The following is a 16,453-nucleotide window of genomic DNA, read 5'->3' on the forward strand; positions in this document are numbered from 1 at the left end:
TGCCCACCAGCGCCGACTGTCGGCCAGATACCGCATATACTTCTCAACCAATTCAGTTTTTTTCAGTCCGTAGGGTCTCTATCGGGGAGGAGGGGAGGGCCTTTAATTATATATATTCACCGGGTAAGTATATTCAAAAATTTATTTTAAATTGAAAATATAATTTTTAAATATTGAACTTAGCCGGTGAATATATATATATAGCTGATTCACACCCATGGTGGTGGGTAGAGACCAGTATTAAAACAATAAAGGCGTATGCTCAAGAGTTTTTGACAAATATTCAAAAAACAAACTTAAGTATAGGTACCTGATAAGGAAGCCGACTCTGATGATTACTCTGCCTCATTAGTCCGCTATCCTCACGAAGCCCAGCGATCCTCTCAGGATGCTGAAAGACTCCCAGGAGCTGTTATAATCAGGGTGAACACCCCTACAACAGGACCTCATCAATACCCTTAATCTGGGCGCTCTCAAGAAACAATATTTTGACCACCCGCCAAATCAAAAGATTGCGAAAAACTTCTTAGTCTCCCGTACAACCCAAAACAAGATTAAAAATTTCAACAGAAGATTAAAAGGATATTGGGATTAAGGGAATGTAGTGGTAGAACCTTCACCCACTACTGCACTCGCTGCTACGAATGGTCCCAACGTGTAGCAGTCCTCATAAAGAGTCTGGACATCTTTCAAGTAATATGAAGCGAACACCGACTTGCTTCTCCAAAAGGTCGCGTCCATAATACTTCTAAGAGATCTATTTTGTTTAAACGCTACTGAAGTTGCTACCGCTCTAACTTCATGAGCCTTAACTTTAAGCAAATTACGATCCTTCTCACTTAAATGAGAGAGTGCCTCTCTAATCAATAGTCTAATAAAATAAGACAACGCATTCTTCGACATGGGCAAAGAGGGCTTTTTAACGGAGCACCATAAAGCCTCTGAAAAACCTCGCAGCGGTTTAGTTCGAGATAAATAAAATTTAAGAGCTCTAACGGGCCACAGCACTCCTTCAACTTCATTCCCAACAATCTCAGATAGACTGGGAAGTTCAAATGATTTAGGCCATGGACGAGACGGAAGTTCATTTTTGGCCAAGAAATGTTGAAGAGAACATACTGCTTTATTAGCGGAGAAGCCGATATTCTTGCTAAAAGCATGTATCTCAATAAACCTTTTCGCAGAAGCCAAGCTCACCAAGAAAAGTGTCTTAAGGGTAAGATCCTTCAGGGAGGCTGAATTTAACGGTTCAAACCTGTCTGACATAAGGAACTGCAGGACCACGTCCAAGTTCCAAGCAGGAGTAGAAATATGACGCTCCTTGTAAGTCTCGAAAGACTTAAGAAGGTCTTGAAAATCTTTGTTATTAGATAGATCCAAATTTCTATGCCTGAAAACAGAAGCTAACATGCTTCTGTAGCCTTTAATGGTAGACGTAGAAAGGGAGCGACCGTTTCTCAGATAAAGCAGAAAATCTGCAATCTGTGCTACAGAGGTACTGGAAGAGGAAATAGAGGAGGACTTGCACCAGTCTCTAAATACCTCCCATTTAGATTGATAAATCCTGATGGTAGCGGATCTTCTAGCCCTCGCGATCGCTCTAGCTGCTTCCTTCGAAAACCCTCGAGCTCAAGAGAGTCTTTCGATAGTCTGAAGGCAGTTAGACGAAGTGCGGGGAGGCTTTGATGAAATCTCTTTACGTGAGGCTGACGCAGGAGATCCATCCGCAACGGTAGACTTCTTGGAATGTCTACTAGCCATAGAAGTACTTCTGTGAACCACTCTCGCGGGCCAGAGGGGAGCAACCAACGTCAACCTGGTCCCTTCGTGAGAGGCGAACTTCTGAAGCACCTTGTTTAGGATCTTGAAGGGTGGAAAGGCATAGATGTCTAGGTGAGACCAGTCCAGAAGGAATGCGTCTATGTGGGCCGCCTCTGGATCTGGAACAGGAGATCAATAAGTCGGGAGCCTCTTTGTCAGAGAGGTCGCAAAGAGATCGATGGTGGGTCGACCCCAAGTCATCCATAGTCTTTCGCACACATCCTTGTGCAGCGTCCACTCCGTAGGAATCACCTGTCCTCTTCGGCTGAGACAGTCCGCTAAGACATTCAACTCCCCTTGGACGAATCTCGTCAAAAGAGAGATGTTTCGATCTTTTGACCAAGTGAGAAGGTCCCTTACGATGACGAAAAGAGAGTGGGAGTGAGTGCCTCCTTGCTTCGAGATGTATGCCAAGGCCGTGGTATTGTCTGCATTCACCTCCACTACCTTGTTTCGAACCAGACTCTCAAAACTCCTTAACACTAAATGGACTGCTAAAAGCTCTTTGCAGTTTATGTGAAGACTCCTCTGGTCTGTGGACCAAAGACCCGAGCACTCCAGATTGTCCAGAGTCGCTACCCAACCCAAATCCGATGCGTCTGAAAACAACACATGGTTTGGGTTCTTGATTGCAAGAGAAAGACCTTCCCGAAGTCTTATGTTGCTGTCCCACCAAGCTAGACAAGTCTTTACTGAATCGGAGATTGGAATCGAGATCGTCTCTAAACCCTTCTCCTTGTTCCAATGGTGGTCTAGGTGAAACTGGAGAGGGCGCAGGTTGAGTCTCCCTAGAGAGATAAACTGCTCCAGCGACGAAAGAGTTCCTAGGAGACTCATCCAAACTCTCACAGAGCAACTGCTTTTCTCTTGCAAGAGACGGACTTTGAACAAAGCCTGCTCCATCATGGTGGAAGACGGAAAAGCCCGAAAAACTAGACTCTGTATCTCCATCCCCAAATAAAGAATGGTCTGGGATGGAGTCAGTTCTGACTTCTCCATGTTCACCAGGAGACCTAACTCTTTGGCCAGGTCCAAAGTCCATTTGAGGTCCTCCAGACAGCGATGAAGGGACGACGCCCTGAGTAACCAGTCGTTCAAATAAAGGGAGGCTCTGATCCCCGACAAATGTAGGAACTTCGCTACATTCCGCATGAGCCTTGTAAAAACAAGAGGAGCAGGGCTGAGGCCGAAGCACAGTGCTCGAAATTGATACACCACCTTCCTGTACACAAACCTCAGATAATGTTGAGAGTTTGGATGTATCGGAATGTGGAAGTACGCATCCTGCAGGTCGAGAGAGATCATCCAGTCGCCCTCTCTGACCGCTGCCAAAACGGATTTGGTGGTCTCCATCGTGAATTTTGTTTTTACAACAAACACGTTGAGAGCACTTACATCCAGCATTGGCCTCCAACCTCCTGTGTTCTTCGGAACCAGGAAGAGACGGTTGTAAAAACCTGGGGATTGAAGGTCCGAGACATTCACCACCGCCCCCTTCTCCAACAACAGAGAAACTTGAAGATGCAACGCCTGTCTCTTTGTCTCCTCTCGATACCTGGGAGAGAGGTCTATCGGAACTTTCACTAGCGGAGGTCTTCGTACAAAAGGAATTTTGTAACCCTCCTTCAGCAACAAAACAGACTCCCGGTCTGCACCCCTCTTCTCCCAGGCCTGCCAGAAGTTGGTCAATCTGGCCCCTACCGCTGTCTGAGGACGTGGGCCGTCAGACTCTACCACGTGAGGATTTGGATCCTCTCTTCTTACCTCGTTTGCTATCGGAACGAGAGCTACCCCTACTGGGGGCTCTGCCACGAAAAGGCGGGATAAATCTCGCCGCTGGCGTGTCAAACTTGGGTCTGCTGACATGAGAAGAAGAAGGCAAAACCTTACGAGCAGTCTTGGCCACTAAATCGTGCGTGTCCTTCTGAACAAGAGATGCCGCGATATCTCTAATAAGATATTGAGGGAACAAAGTCGAAGATAAGGGAGCAAAAAGAAGTTCTGACTTCTGACAGGGAGTAACCCCTGCAGAAAGAAAAGAACACAAGTTTCTCTCTTCTTAAGAACTCCTGCTGTGAACGTAGCCGCCAGTTCATTAGAGCCATCCCTTATTGCCCTGTCCATGCAAGACATTATCTGAATAGAGACATCATTGTCCGATGACGAGACCTTCTTACTTAAGGCTCCCAGGGACCAATCAAAAAAATTAAAAACCTCGAAGGCATGGAAAATTCCTTTAAGGAGATGATCCAGATCTGTGGAGGACCAGCAAACCTTCGAGCGTCTCATGGCTAGACGACGAGGAGAGTCTACAAGGCTTGGTAAGTCTCCCTGGGCAGAGGCAGGCACTCCCAAGCCGAGAACTTCTCCCGTGTCATACCATACGCTCGCACGAAAAGCCAATTTGAAAGGGGAAAAGGCAAAAGAAGACTTCCCTAAACCTCTCCTGGTTACTAACCAGTCTCCCAACAAATGCAAGGCTCTCTTAGAAGAGCGAGAGAGAACCAACTTCGTAAACGACGGAGTCGATGAAGTCATGCCTAAAGTAAATTCAGACGGCGGCGAACGTGGAGCCGCAGTAACAAAATGATCGGGAAAAACATCCCTAAAGATAAGCATAATCTTTTTAATGTCAAGGGATTGCTGGACAACCCTAGGCTCCTTCCCATCTGAATGGATCCCCACAGGCACATCAGCAGGAAGGGGATCATCAACTTCCTCATCCGAAGGAACATCATCCAACAAAGGTAAAGTCTTGCGACACGGGGAAAACACAGTATGCCGAGGCGGCAAAGCTTGACAGGCCACATCTATATGCAAAGTAGCAGCAGCAAAAGTCGAGGGGACGACGTCACGTCGAGACTGCAAAGACTGAAGGTCTTGAGGTTGAGAGTCAACACGAGACTGCGGCGACTGGCGGTCGACATCACGTCGGGACAACGGAGTCGCCCGATGAACGTCACATCGGGACTGCGGCGACTGCAGCTCAAAGTCACGCTGTAACTGCGGAAACTGAATTTCAACGTCACGTGACTGACGCGACTGACGAGGAACACGATCAGAATCACGTTTAACAGCACCGCTGACATTAGCGATAACGTCAGAATGACGAGACAAATCTCGCTTAGGAGGTTGAAGACCTGAATCACGCTTGCCGGACTGACGAACCGCAAGCAAAGGTTCCTTACGAACCTGGGCATGATCATAAACTTCCATTAAGGATGAAAGTTTTAACTGCATGTCTTGTAAGACACTCAACTTAGGGTCAACAGGACTCAAAACCGACCGTGACGTCGGCAACGTCTGCGCATGCAAGTCATTGCACCGAACGGGACCCTCGAACTCAATGTCACGTTTGCGGTTAACAGGAGAACAATCATCCGATGACTGAATACGGTCGGAGCTGTCCCAATGACTACAGCCAGGACGCTGGACCTGTCCTGAAGGGACCGACTTGCGTTTCAAAGGTCTTGAAACCTTACGCCAAGGTTTCTTATGAGACGAATCATCGGAAGACGAGGAGAACTTCATTTCCCCCGTCTTATGGTAAGGACGTGCTTGAAGAGCAACGTCTGATACCTTTGAGGGAACGTCTGTACGTTGGTTTACACCTCTCACTCCCTTAAGCCCTACGACATTCCTTCTCCCTGGGGCAGGGGAGCTTGAAAGAGGTCTCGGACTAGGCAAGTGACAAGCATGAACAGACGAACCATCCGGCAAAACACTAAACACATTTGATGCACTTTCCACTTTACCACTTTGACCCTTTAAAATTTTAACGTCGGACATAAGCTGATTTCTGTCTGAGGCCAACGATTCGACCTTCTCACCCAACGCTTGAATGGCCAATAACATATCACGCATAGAAGGTTCATTAGTGCCAATAGGGGGTTCTGAAACTACCACTACAGGAGAAGGATTAGGTTCAGGGGCATGGGAAGAGGAAAAATCTAGAGATCTAGGAGAGCTTCTTCTCACCCTATCTCTTTCGAGTTTCCGAGTATATTTCTCATACTCCAACCACTCGAATTCAGATAAAACAATACATTCCTCACATCGATCCCCTAATTGACAAGAATTACCTCTGCAATTAACACAAATAGTATGAGGATCAATGGAAGCTTTAGGAAGACGTTTACAGTATTACAGTCTTTCGCACATTTACGATAGACAGGAGAAGGGTCAGCCATTATGAAAATTTCAAAGAAAATCCAAAAGAAAGCCAAGTTCAGCAACAATAATCAAAAAAGGGTTTCAAGAGTTTTATCGAAGATAACCAACACAGCGAAAGCAATAAAACCATGAACAAGTACTTCACCAATCGGTAGAAACTTGAGGTTAAGCGCGAGCGGAACCAATGCTGTCACTACCACCGACAGAGAAGAACTGAATTGGTTGAGAAGTATATGCGGTATCTGGCCGATAGTCGGCTCTGGTGGGCACACCCAGCAACCTTCATGGCGATCGCTCGCGAGTTTTTGGAATCTGTCGACCGTCGGAGACGTAAGCTATATATATATTCACCGGCTAAGTTTAATATTTAAAATTTCCCGATTGCTATATACGATCATAAGGTTCCCGACCTTAGAAAGTGATCACACGATTCCCGATTACTATACACCAGCCAAGCATTCCCAATAGTGGTAGATGATTGTAGAGTCATCAATCGCTGTAGATGATCGAGAATTTCCCAATCACAGTACACTATTGTAGAGTTCCTATTTGTGGTAAATGATCATAAGGTCCTCGATCATGGTAACCGATCATTTAACTTTTGCAATAGCAATAAATGGGGAAAAACCTCATCATGAAGAACAACAAAAAGCCAACCTGTCTTGCAGGGAGCAATTACAAACAGAACATTCTCCTTTAGATGAAATGCAAATAGGGTAGGGCACACCACAAGGAAAACAAGCGTTCATGTTGGTAAAATCTCGTAGCATGTACTGTATGTGTAATGAAAACAGTCCTACATTCCTCTGCCATAGTATCGTATAATGGAAGAGCAAGAACGAGGCAAAAACCAAAAGTCATAAGACTTGAAAGTCACTGAAGATATGTGAAGTGTTTGATTACATAACATTGAACAAGTGCACTGATTACATGAACCTTGTCACCAAACATATTCTCAGGGAAATAGGCATTTCTGGCACATAACCTCTTGCCTTGTGCATTTGGCAAGAACATACTCTGTATCCAACTCACCCCGGTTGGCAAGGGACCTTTCCCCAACGATTGGCAAGGCATGATCTTAGTACGTACTGTCCTCACATACTCTGAGATTGTCGGAGACATAACTAACTTGATCTGACCTATTTAGATAACATCTTCCCCTTCAAGTGTAGCAGTAGCCTTTACTTGAAGGCATCGCATTCGGTACAAGACTAACCTTGGTTGACAAGCAGCGTGTACCGACGTCTATTCCCGAAGGAGCAATTTTTGGTACAGTATGCATCTTTTTCCTCATTCTCTCTAGAACTTAGAAGGTACTTGTGCAAGAAAGGATGAAAAGGGCGAGACCTTTACTCCTACCTTTAGTGTGCGCACTCTTGTGAGAAAACACAGGTAGCAGGTGTGTAAGCACTTGTATTGCATACCGATACATATCACTGGGGGAAGGAATGTTCCCAGTAAGCCTTCTCTTACCTCGCAATATTTTCTGGCGAACATAAAACTATCAAGTTTCTTATCCTACTAAATGGCAAATGTAAGCCCTTGTAAGAGGGTGAGCAAGCATAGCTTTCTAAGCACACGTAAGGTCTCATTAGAGGGCAAGCATAGCCTTATAGAAGGGCGAGTGCAAACAGTAGAGCATTCTCAATCTGAGATTGTGCACCAGCAGTAGAGTGCATTTCAGGGGAAAGAGTAGACACATCAAGGCCCAATGAGTGCATGCCACATGGGGGAGAGGGGGGTAGTACTCATGATAAGAAGATCTTGTGCTAATAGACAAACATGCTTCCGTGCCAATATATAGGCAAGTGCAAGCATGTGAATGTTCCAAGATGATGAATGAGCGTAAAAAGACAGGTGCGTGCAAACATGTAAATGCTATTAGTCCAACGAAAAAGAGTGCTAGCGTCAAGTGATGAGGTGGTCCAAGTACACTGACAGGTAGCCAAGAAGGCTACTGACAGAGCTACAGTTACAAGGTATTACATGAGATGGCACAGGTACACACTAACCAAATGTAGCAGCTGCAAACAAGCAGCCTCACCAAGTCAGAAGCAACATTGTGTGCACACTTCACTATTGCTCTTGCTGGGGCTGAGAAGGGCAAGACACTCGCATAGGAGTTAAATCTTTCTCAAGTAACACCGTAATGAGCCGACGTGTCACTAGGCAACTTGGAGTCAACTTACAAGGAGAAATAGGATTGAGAAAGTTCTGAATTGGATCAAGACTGACTGGTAATGGGTCTTTTTCTGAGTGTCTGTGAGACAACGAAGGAGACAGAAACCCATCTAACCAAATGATTGACAGGGACGATGAGGTTGGAGGTAAGAGCAATGCTCACCATCACCAGGACTAAAGATCCAGCTGACTGAACCCTAAGGAAATGGTCATTGAGTAAGAACAGAAGCTCCCTCCTGAAAGAGAAAAGAATACGCTATATTTCCCAAGGAACTTTTAGCAAGACCCCTTGTGCTCAAATACTACAGCTTATTTTTTCTTCCAAGAAATTCCTGAAGAAAAGATTAGGAGGGGGAAGGAAGAATTGGTAAGGGTGGAAGAAGAGGTAGCAAACTCACTCTAGCCAACAATTCTCCCTTGCTACCATGAGTGGTTCAAAGGTTCCTACAGATCAGGAACAGGTGCACTATCACTTTAATTTTGCTAATAGGAAAGCAAGGAAAAATTCCTAGTCTAAGAGCATTCATAAGTATGCTTATCCATCCTCCGCTTAGGCGTGAGACCAAACTTTTCTCAGTCACAATCCTACAATCATAAAACAAGCTAGGATTAGTCCCTAGGGTCACCAAAAGCATGAAGTTTTCCTCCCTGGAAGATGAACCCTTTCTGGAGGCCAAGTAAGGAGAAAAATTTCAAAATAAACAGGGTCTGATTAGAACTGTACTGGTTCAGCAGATAGGATTACAGATTCAACTCCATCCCTGCAACGACTCATGAAGAGCCAACACGAGAAGAGTGGAGGTCATAAAACACCAAGTGCAAAAATCTAATAGCCATACCTCTGTTGAAAGTCCAGATATAGAATCTGGAAGGTAGGTATGGAAAGGATTTGAATAGGAGGAAATGTGCAAGGCAACAAATCCCTCTATTGGCAGCAAGGAACATTATTCTGCATCACTTTCCCCCCCTCCTCCTTCCTCCTAGCACCCCTCTTGGACTGAGCCTGGAAAGGGCAAAAACAGATGAAGCAATTCTAACCCCTGCTGAGGAAGAAGTTCCTGGTGGTCATTTCTATGATTCGGATAAGCTGGAAACTTCCTTAAACCCAAGCCAGAGGGCAAGGCTTGGTCGCATGGTCTTCCACGAGAGACCCTTGTCAACCATGAGGAGATTGGTTAAGGAGGAAGAGAGAGGGAGAACTCACCTTCCCTTTGTCGACTATTACTCCTTGTTGTCATAGAGGATCCATGGTTTGGGCAACCAATAATGACTACACTCCCTGAGGAGGAAGCTACAAGAGATTCCAATGCCACAACTCAAATGACTACACTGGGTATTTTGTTCCAAGAGAGCACTGGGAAATTCACTGACATTACAACACAGGGATCAAAATTTTGTAAACAATATCAGAGATAGTTGAGCCCTACAAATGAGTAACTTCCACGGCCATAAATGCCAACACAGCCAACACTCGATTCAAATCGGGTAACTCTCTCTTAAGGCAAAAAACCGCCAAGAAGCAAGACGAGTTACGATCTGATTTCATCACCTTCTAGATTGGAGGAGTAGGAACAACACTCCAAAGACAAGCCTTCACAAAGGTACAAAACACACAGGGTTTATAAGGTTTCTCCCTAATAGGAACAAAATTCATATCACATGCTTACCTTTTGGTGTACTTCAGCTTGAAAGCAAGAGCTCTCACACCCCCAAGAGATAAAAACTCATCACAATCACAAGAAAGATAAGATCCAACAGTCAAGACTGTGCAACAGTATGTCTGTACCCGGTGCAGCCAAAGACATACGAACTAGTCTTTGACAGGCAGGTTGGTGGGGCTTCCCACTCATGCCACCTGTATTCATCCAACTACAGTACATCCTTAACGATTCATTGGTCATTTCAACTCCATTGAAGATAAATTCCTATTTTAAAGGACAAAAGGTTTACATACGTATAGGAATACAGTAAATCAGGATTAGATCAGATCCATTAATTTGTCCAATAAGACCCAGTACTGGGGCAAAGGGGGCCATTCGGCACCCATGCGCAACTGGGTCTAAACATTGCAGTTGCACTAAGAGGAATAGCAAAATGGAAGAAAGGAAGCAGCAAGTTGGATAAAAGTGAGTACTGTATAGCTAGGATCCGGGAAGGCCTTCAAGTAATGACTACAATGTAACATTGAGGCTCAATGTCGATACTACCTTTTGTACACAAGCGTACCTCGCATGCAGGGAGAAAAATGGGGGGATTTTTTATATCTGCATTGCTATAGCCTTGAAAATTTGGTAAAATTTGACAAGGCCTATAAAGCCATTTAACTTCAATTCTTCATTGGTTAATGAATGCTTAGGCAACCCATCCTTTTTCACCATATTTTTCCTATCATGTACAATGGAAAGTTTCCGATATAATTCTACCCAGCATTTTGGGTACATTACAGTATAAATTAGGCCTATCAGTCTTTTGGCAAAAAATTAGAATACAGTACAGTACTTGTAGTTGTAAAATTATGATACTTCTGGCCTTTTTATTAATGAAATAATGTCAAATTGCTTACCAATTAATTCTTTAAGTCTCAGCTGCATCTTGAAGACATGTCTATCAGCTTTTTATAGTCTTTTGAGAAGTTGTTCCCACACTCTTGAGCAAGCAGCGGGCATACAGCTGAAAACTGTGCTTGAAAACTGTGCTTACACAACCATTTCTTCATGACCAGAGGTTGATATGTAGTTTGGGAACATTTCACCCAACAAATTCATCATCGGTCCACAGTAAGGTTCCTGAATATTTTCAGACAAGCCTTCCATCATTGCTGAACTTCGGCTCGACATTAGCTGCCATTTAAAAATTCTTGGAAATACAGTGCAGTATTACAATTCAAACCTGAAAAGGATATTGAATTTTATCATTTGTTAATAAACATTCTTAAAATGAATACAAGAAAAATACTGAAATCTATCACCAATTAATAATTACCAAAGTTATTGCTGATATATATTGCAAGTTTCAACATTGTTTTAGGTCCGAACGAGATCTCAAGTGTCAAGAGATTGGGCTACCGATTGGACTCTATTATTTTTCAATGGACTCTTAACCCCTTCACTACAAGGCAGCGGATCCACCCTCAAGTTATATATGAGATTTGTCACCATCGAATATACAGGCTCACTTCCTCTATACAGTAATAACCTACACTTCCATGTTTGTTTTAATGCCGATTACAGAATAAGATTTTTCAAAAATTTACTTTATTTTCTATCGTATTTCACTCTGATCAACCAAAATATTATTTCCATTCATTGTGAAGTTATTCTACAATAATTTACAAAAATTTTAATTATATCATTTTCTCTAAATAAATGTAAAGCACTGTGATTTTATGTGTAAAAAAAAAAAAAATTAATCATTGAAGTGACTATGCCATACAAGAACATGACATGCTGTGTAGAATGTCAATAAATGGAAATAATGACAGCAGGCTAACTTTTTACTTTTTATAGATATGGTAGTTGAGAAAAGGAATAAAAAAATTCCTATCTAGCACTACTAGCAAAACGTTTTGATGACGTCGTGGGAAGCAGAGAACTGATAATGGTTAAAGAACGCTATGTAATACTTCTGTGTGATTTCAACACATGCCAAAATAGAAATACACTTAAAAAAACTTACATAATAATGCATAAGGACTATAATCACAAGTATTTCGGCTAGTGGTGGAGTGAGATGCGAGCATCCCCAAGTCTCCAAGCTGGGGTTGTCGGGGGGGGGGGGGGGGGGGGGGGGGGGGTTGAGTATTGTCTCATGTATGGAATTTTCCCATTAGCTAGAGGGTGGTATGATTCTACATGGTAACACAAAATCAGACTAAAATACTGTAGCTTTTACACTATCAGGAAGAAAGGCTAGAAAACCAAAGACTTCATTGGTTGGCTGAAGAAAGGGGGGGACCATTTTTATCTTTAATTTCCTGAGTTTGAACTGTGGGATATATGACCATGAACAGTACTCATTTGGACGATATAAGAGGGATTTTAAATTCCATATTGTTTACATTTGTAAATGACGTATCTGAGACGTCCTCGGGTGTATCACAGGGTATATTCCGACGTCAAACGACTGTAGCGAAGGGGTTGACATCTGTTTGTTAAACAATTCTGATCAAAGTTATCTGCATTTCTGTGGGTGCAATTCGCCAGGCCTGCTTTCAAACTCCCAAAACCCATGGTCTCCTATTGAGGTACACTCCATACTTATTACTTGGTGAGCGATTGGTGTCCGGTGAGAGTGGGGCTGAGACAGGGATGTGTGATGTCGCCGTGGTTGTTTAACTTGTATGTTGATGGAGTGGTGAGAGAGGTGAATGCTCGAGTGCTTGGACGAGGATTAAAACTGGTAGGCGAGAATGATCATGAATGGGAGGTAAATCAGTTGTTGTTTGCGGATGATACTGTACTGGTAGCAGACACAGAAGAGAAGCTTGACCGACTAGTGACAGAATTTGGAAGGGTGTGTGAGAGAAGGAAGTTGAGAGTTAATGTGGGTAAGAGTAAGGTTATGAGATGTACGAGAAGGGAAGGTGGTGCAAGGTTGAATGTCATGTTGAATGGAGAGTTACTTGAGGAGGTGGATCAGTTTAAGTACTTGGGGTCAGTTGTTGCAGCAAATGGTGGAGTGGAAGCAGATGTACGTCAGAGAGTGAATGAAGGTTGCAAAGTGTTGGAGGCAGTTAAGGGAGTAGTAAAAAATAGAGGGTTGGGCATGAATGTAAAGAGAGTTCTATATGAGAAAGTGATTGTACCAACTGTGATGTATGGATCGGAGTTGTGGGGAATGAAAGTGATGGAGAGACAGAAATTGAATGTGTTTGAGATGAAGTGTCTAAGGAGTATGGCTGGTGTATCTCGAGTAGATAGGGTTAGGAACGAAGTGGTGAGGGTGAGAACGGGTGTAAGAAATGAGTTAGCGGCTAGAGTGGATATGAATGAGTTGAGGTGGTTTGGCCATGTTGAGAGAATGGAAAATGGCTGTCTGCTAAAGAAGGTGATGAATGCAAGAGTTGATGGGAGAAGTACAAGAGGAAGGCCAAGGTTTGGGTGGATGGATGGTGTGAAGAAAGCTCTGGGTGATAGGAGGATAGATGTGAGAGAGGCAAGAGAGCATGCTAGAAATAGGAATGAATGGCGAGCGATTGTGACGCAGTTCCGGTAGGCCCTGCTGCTTCTTCTGGTGCCTTAGATGACCGCGGAGGTAGCAGCAGTAGGGGATTCAGCATTATGAAGCTTCATCTGTGGTGGATAATGTGGGAGGTTGGGCTGTGGCCCCCTAGCAGTATCAGCTGAACTCGGCTGAGTCCCTGGTTAGGCTGGAGGAACGTAGAGAGTAGAGGTCCCCTTTTTGTTTTGTTTCATTGTTGATGTCGGCTACCCCCCAAAATTGGGGGAAGTGCCTTTGGTTCATGTATGTATGTATGTATAACTTAGCTACACTAGAAATCGTTAGAGTAAAGAAAAAAAGAAGTCTGCACACTAATGTTCATGGCTAAAATCAAATAACAATCCTGAGTGGCTTCATCAGATAGGAAAATAGAAGCTGATATGGCTTATATGTTTGGGGAAAAAAATAAATTCAACCAAAATATTGGAAAAAAATATATGCCAGCTGGATCAGCCAAATTCAATATTTAGAATAACTTTATATTGTTGTCCTAGAGTAGAAGGCTGGTTATATATCAATCTGTTAACTGCTTAGAGATACTAAAATGTTCAATAAGTAAGAAAATGGTGTCTTGGATCAAGCCAGATTAACTAACTTGTGGGTTAAAGGGGCTAAGCCCCAATAGACAAGGACAATGATCTGGGTTAGGTTGGGGGGTGGGGCATATGGTTTCAGTTTACTAGGGACGGCGCAAATATTCACCACGGGTTAAAGTGAAAACTTTCAAGAACCAATATAAAGCAAATAATTCTAATTCTCATATAGAAATAACCAAGGAAATCTTCAACAGTGCACTGCCAGTAGCAACCATCATTCAGATACTTAGGTTTCCTGTGATTAACAAGTAACTATATATCAATGGGTACTGGTTTTGTATGTGGCCTACCTTTCGAATATGGCCCACAAAATTCTATCTCTGTTTAAGTATGTGGCCTAACCTAACCTAACCTTATCATTATTATCATCACTTGCTAAGCTACAACCCTAGTTGGAAAAGCACGATGCTATAAGCCCAGGGGCTCCAACAGGGAAAATAGCCCAGTGAGGAAAGGAAACATGGAAAAATAAATTTTTTAAAAAGAGTAACATTAAAATAAATATGTCCTATATAAACTATAAAAAACTAACAAGACAAGGAGAAGAGAAACAAGACAGAACAGCGTGCCCGAGTGTACCCTCAAGCAAGAGAACTCCAACCCGACAATGGAAGATCATGGTACAGTGGCTATGGTACTACCCAAGACTAGGGAAAAATGGTTTGATTTTGGAGTGTCCTTCTCCTAGAAGAGCTGCTGACCATAGCTAAAGAGTGTCCTCTACCCTTAACAAGAGGAAAGTAGCCACTGAACAGTTAAAGTTCAGAAACCCCTTCGGTGAAGAAGAATTTTTTGGTAATCTCAGTGTTGTCAGGTGTATGAGGACAGAGGAGAATAAGTAAAGAATATTCGCCGTGTGTAGGCAAAGGGAAAACGAACCATAATCAGAGAGAAGGATCCAATATAGTACTATCTGGCCAGTCAAAAGACCTTATAACTCTCTAGCAGTAGTATCTCAACCTAACCTAACCTGTTCTAACTCTCTTTTAGTATGTGGCCTGGCCTAACCTAACCTAACAAGCCAAGTAGGGCAAATACTAAACCAGCATAACAAAGGCAGGCCACATACTAAACCGGCACCCAGTTTAAGTTTGGGGCATCAAAGTTGGTGATTATAAGGACACAGCATCCCAGATTGGGTTGGGGAGATAAATGTGTATGATTAACCAAGCATTACCATTTCTACATACAAATCCATTGAGCCTCTAGTATACTCGAGCATACATGAAGGTCTAGGCCTATACCTTAATAAATAAGAGAGAGTAGACAAGTATTAACACAGAGCTTGCAGATGGAAGAACAATTACTATTATTCAACATAAATAGGTAGAAACCTTGCTAGATTAAAGTGAAAATCTATATTTGGAAAAAAATACCGTAATTCCCTCTAGGCTATGGTACAAATAGTACCATAGTACAAATTTTAATTTCCATCCAACTAACATTATTGTATGGTTTCTTTTCATATTATTAGTGTGGACTACTTTTCTCCAACACAATTTCCATCGCATAAGAATAATAACCATAACTTTACTGTAAATGACGTTCTTGTTTTAAAAGATTAAACGATGTTTACACTTGCCGCCATTGTGGCGAGTTGACAGCTGATTTTTAATCTTAATTTTAGGGATGAAACTGGTTATTTTAACTAAAATTTCATATACGAAAGTAAATCTCCAAGGAAAGAGTTGACAGTTGGCTATTGCGTATATGTACTGCAATATATACGAGAGGTCAAAGGTGTTAATATTTACCTTTCTATAGGAGCATGTTTGAGTGACTCCTCACATTGTAATATACCACCACAGTAAATTCTTCTTCTACCTTTCTTATATGGCCAACGAAATTCTATACCTGTTTTAGTATGTGACCTAACCTAACCTCTGTAATCTGTTGGATAATTAATTTTACAGATGATTATAATGTGTTTAGTAAATTTGTTTTAGATAGAAATGTTAAACACAGTAAGTTTCCGTAACTTGAATGTCACTAGAAGTTGTTTTGAGCCCCTGGATTGTGCTGCCATCTGTCGAAATGTTAAACACAGTATTAAGTTTCCGTAACTTGACACTCACTGGAATTTGTTTTGAGCCCCTGGATTGTGCTGCCATCTGTGATTTTGTCACTGCACTTTTCGAAATGAGTCTGGAATTCATATTTTATTACCATTGTCATATATTCAACCACATCCCATTATATCCTACACGTTTTTATGGTAATTGTTATTTATCATGAAATTCGGTCAAATGTCTTCATGAAAATTATAATATAAGTGAAGGACAAAAATATCGAATTAGTTTGATATTCGTTTGTTGCAAAAGGGTGGCTAAATGTAGACTACTGTAGACCTTTACAATTTGTACATAAGTAATATAAACTAAACGTTAGATTTTAGCATTTTTTATACAATGAAAAATTCTAATAGTTGCTTAATTGCCTCTGTTTTAAAACTTCTCATGTAA

At 42.5% G+C, this 16,453-nt stretch overlaps 1 long non-coding RNA gene across 2 annotated transcripts in view; it reads right to left on the reverse strand.

Moving 5' to 3' along the window:
- LOC137657654 (uncharacterized) overlaps positions 1 to 16,022 on the reverse strand; it is a 53,568-nt gene extending 37,546 nt beyond the window's left edge. The window contains exons 1-2 of one of the 2 annotated variants that reach the window (XR_011047182.1): positions 15,971 to 16,022; positions 10,739 to 11,064 (exon numbers count right to left, since the gene is read on the reverse strand). This is a non-coding gene — a long non-coding RNA (uncharacterized lncRNA). The other variant, XR_011047181.1, reaches the window with a different exon arrangement.
- Positions 16,023 to 16,453: the final 431 nt, after the last annotated feature.

This window comes from Palaemon carinicauda, chromosome 18, assembly GCF_036898095.1.
Source record: "Palaemon carinicauda isolate YSFRI2023 chromosome 18, ASM3689809v2, whole genome shotgun sequence".
Lineage (NCBI taxonomy): Eukaryota > Metazoa > Arthropoda > Malacostraca > Decapoda > Palaemonidae > Palaemon > Palaemon carinicauda.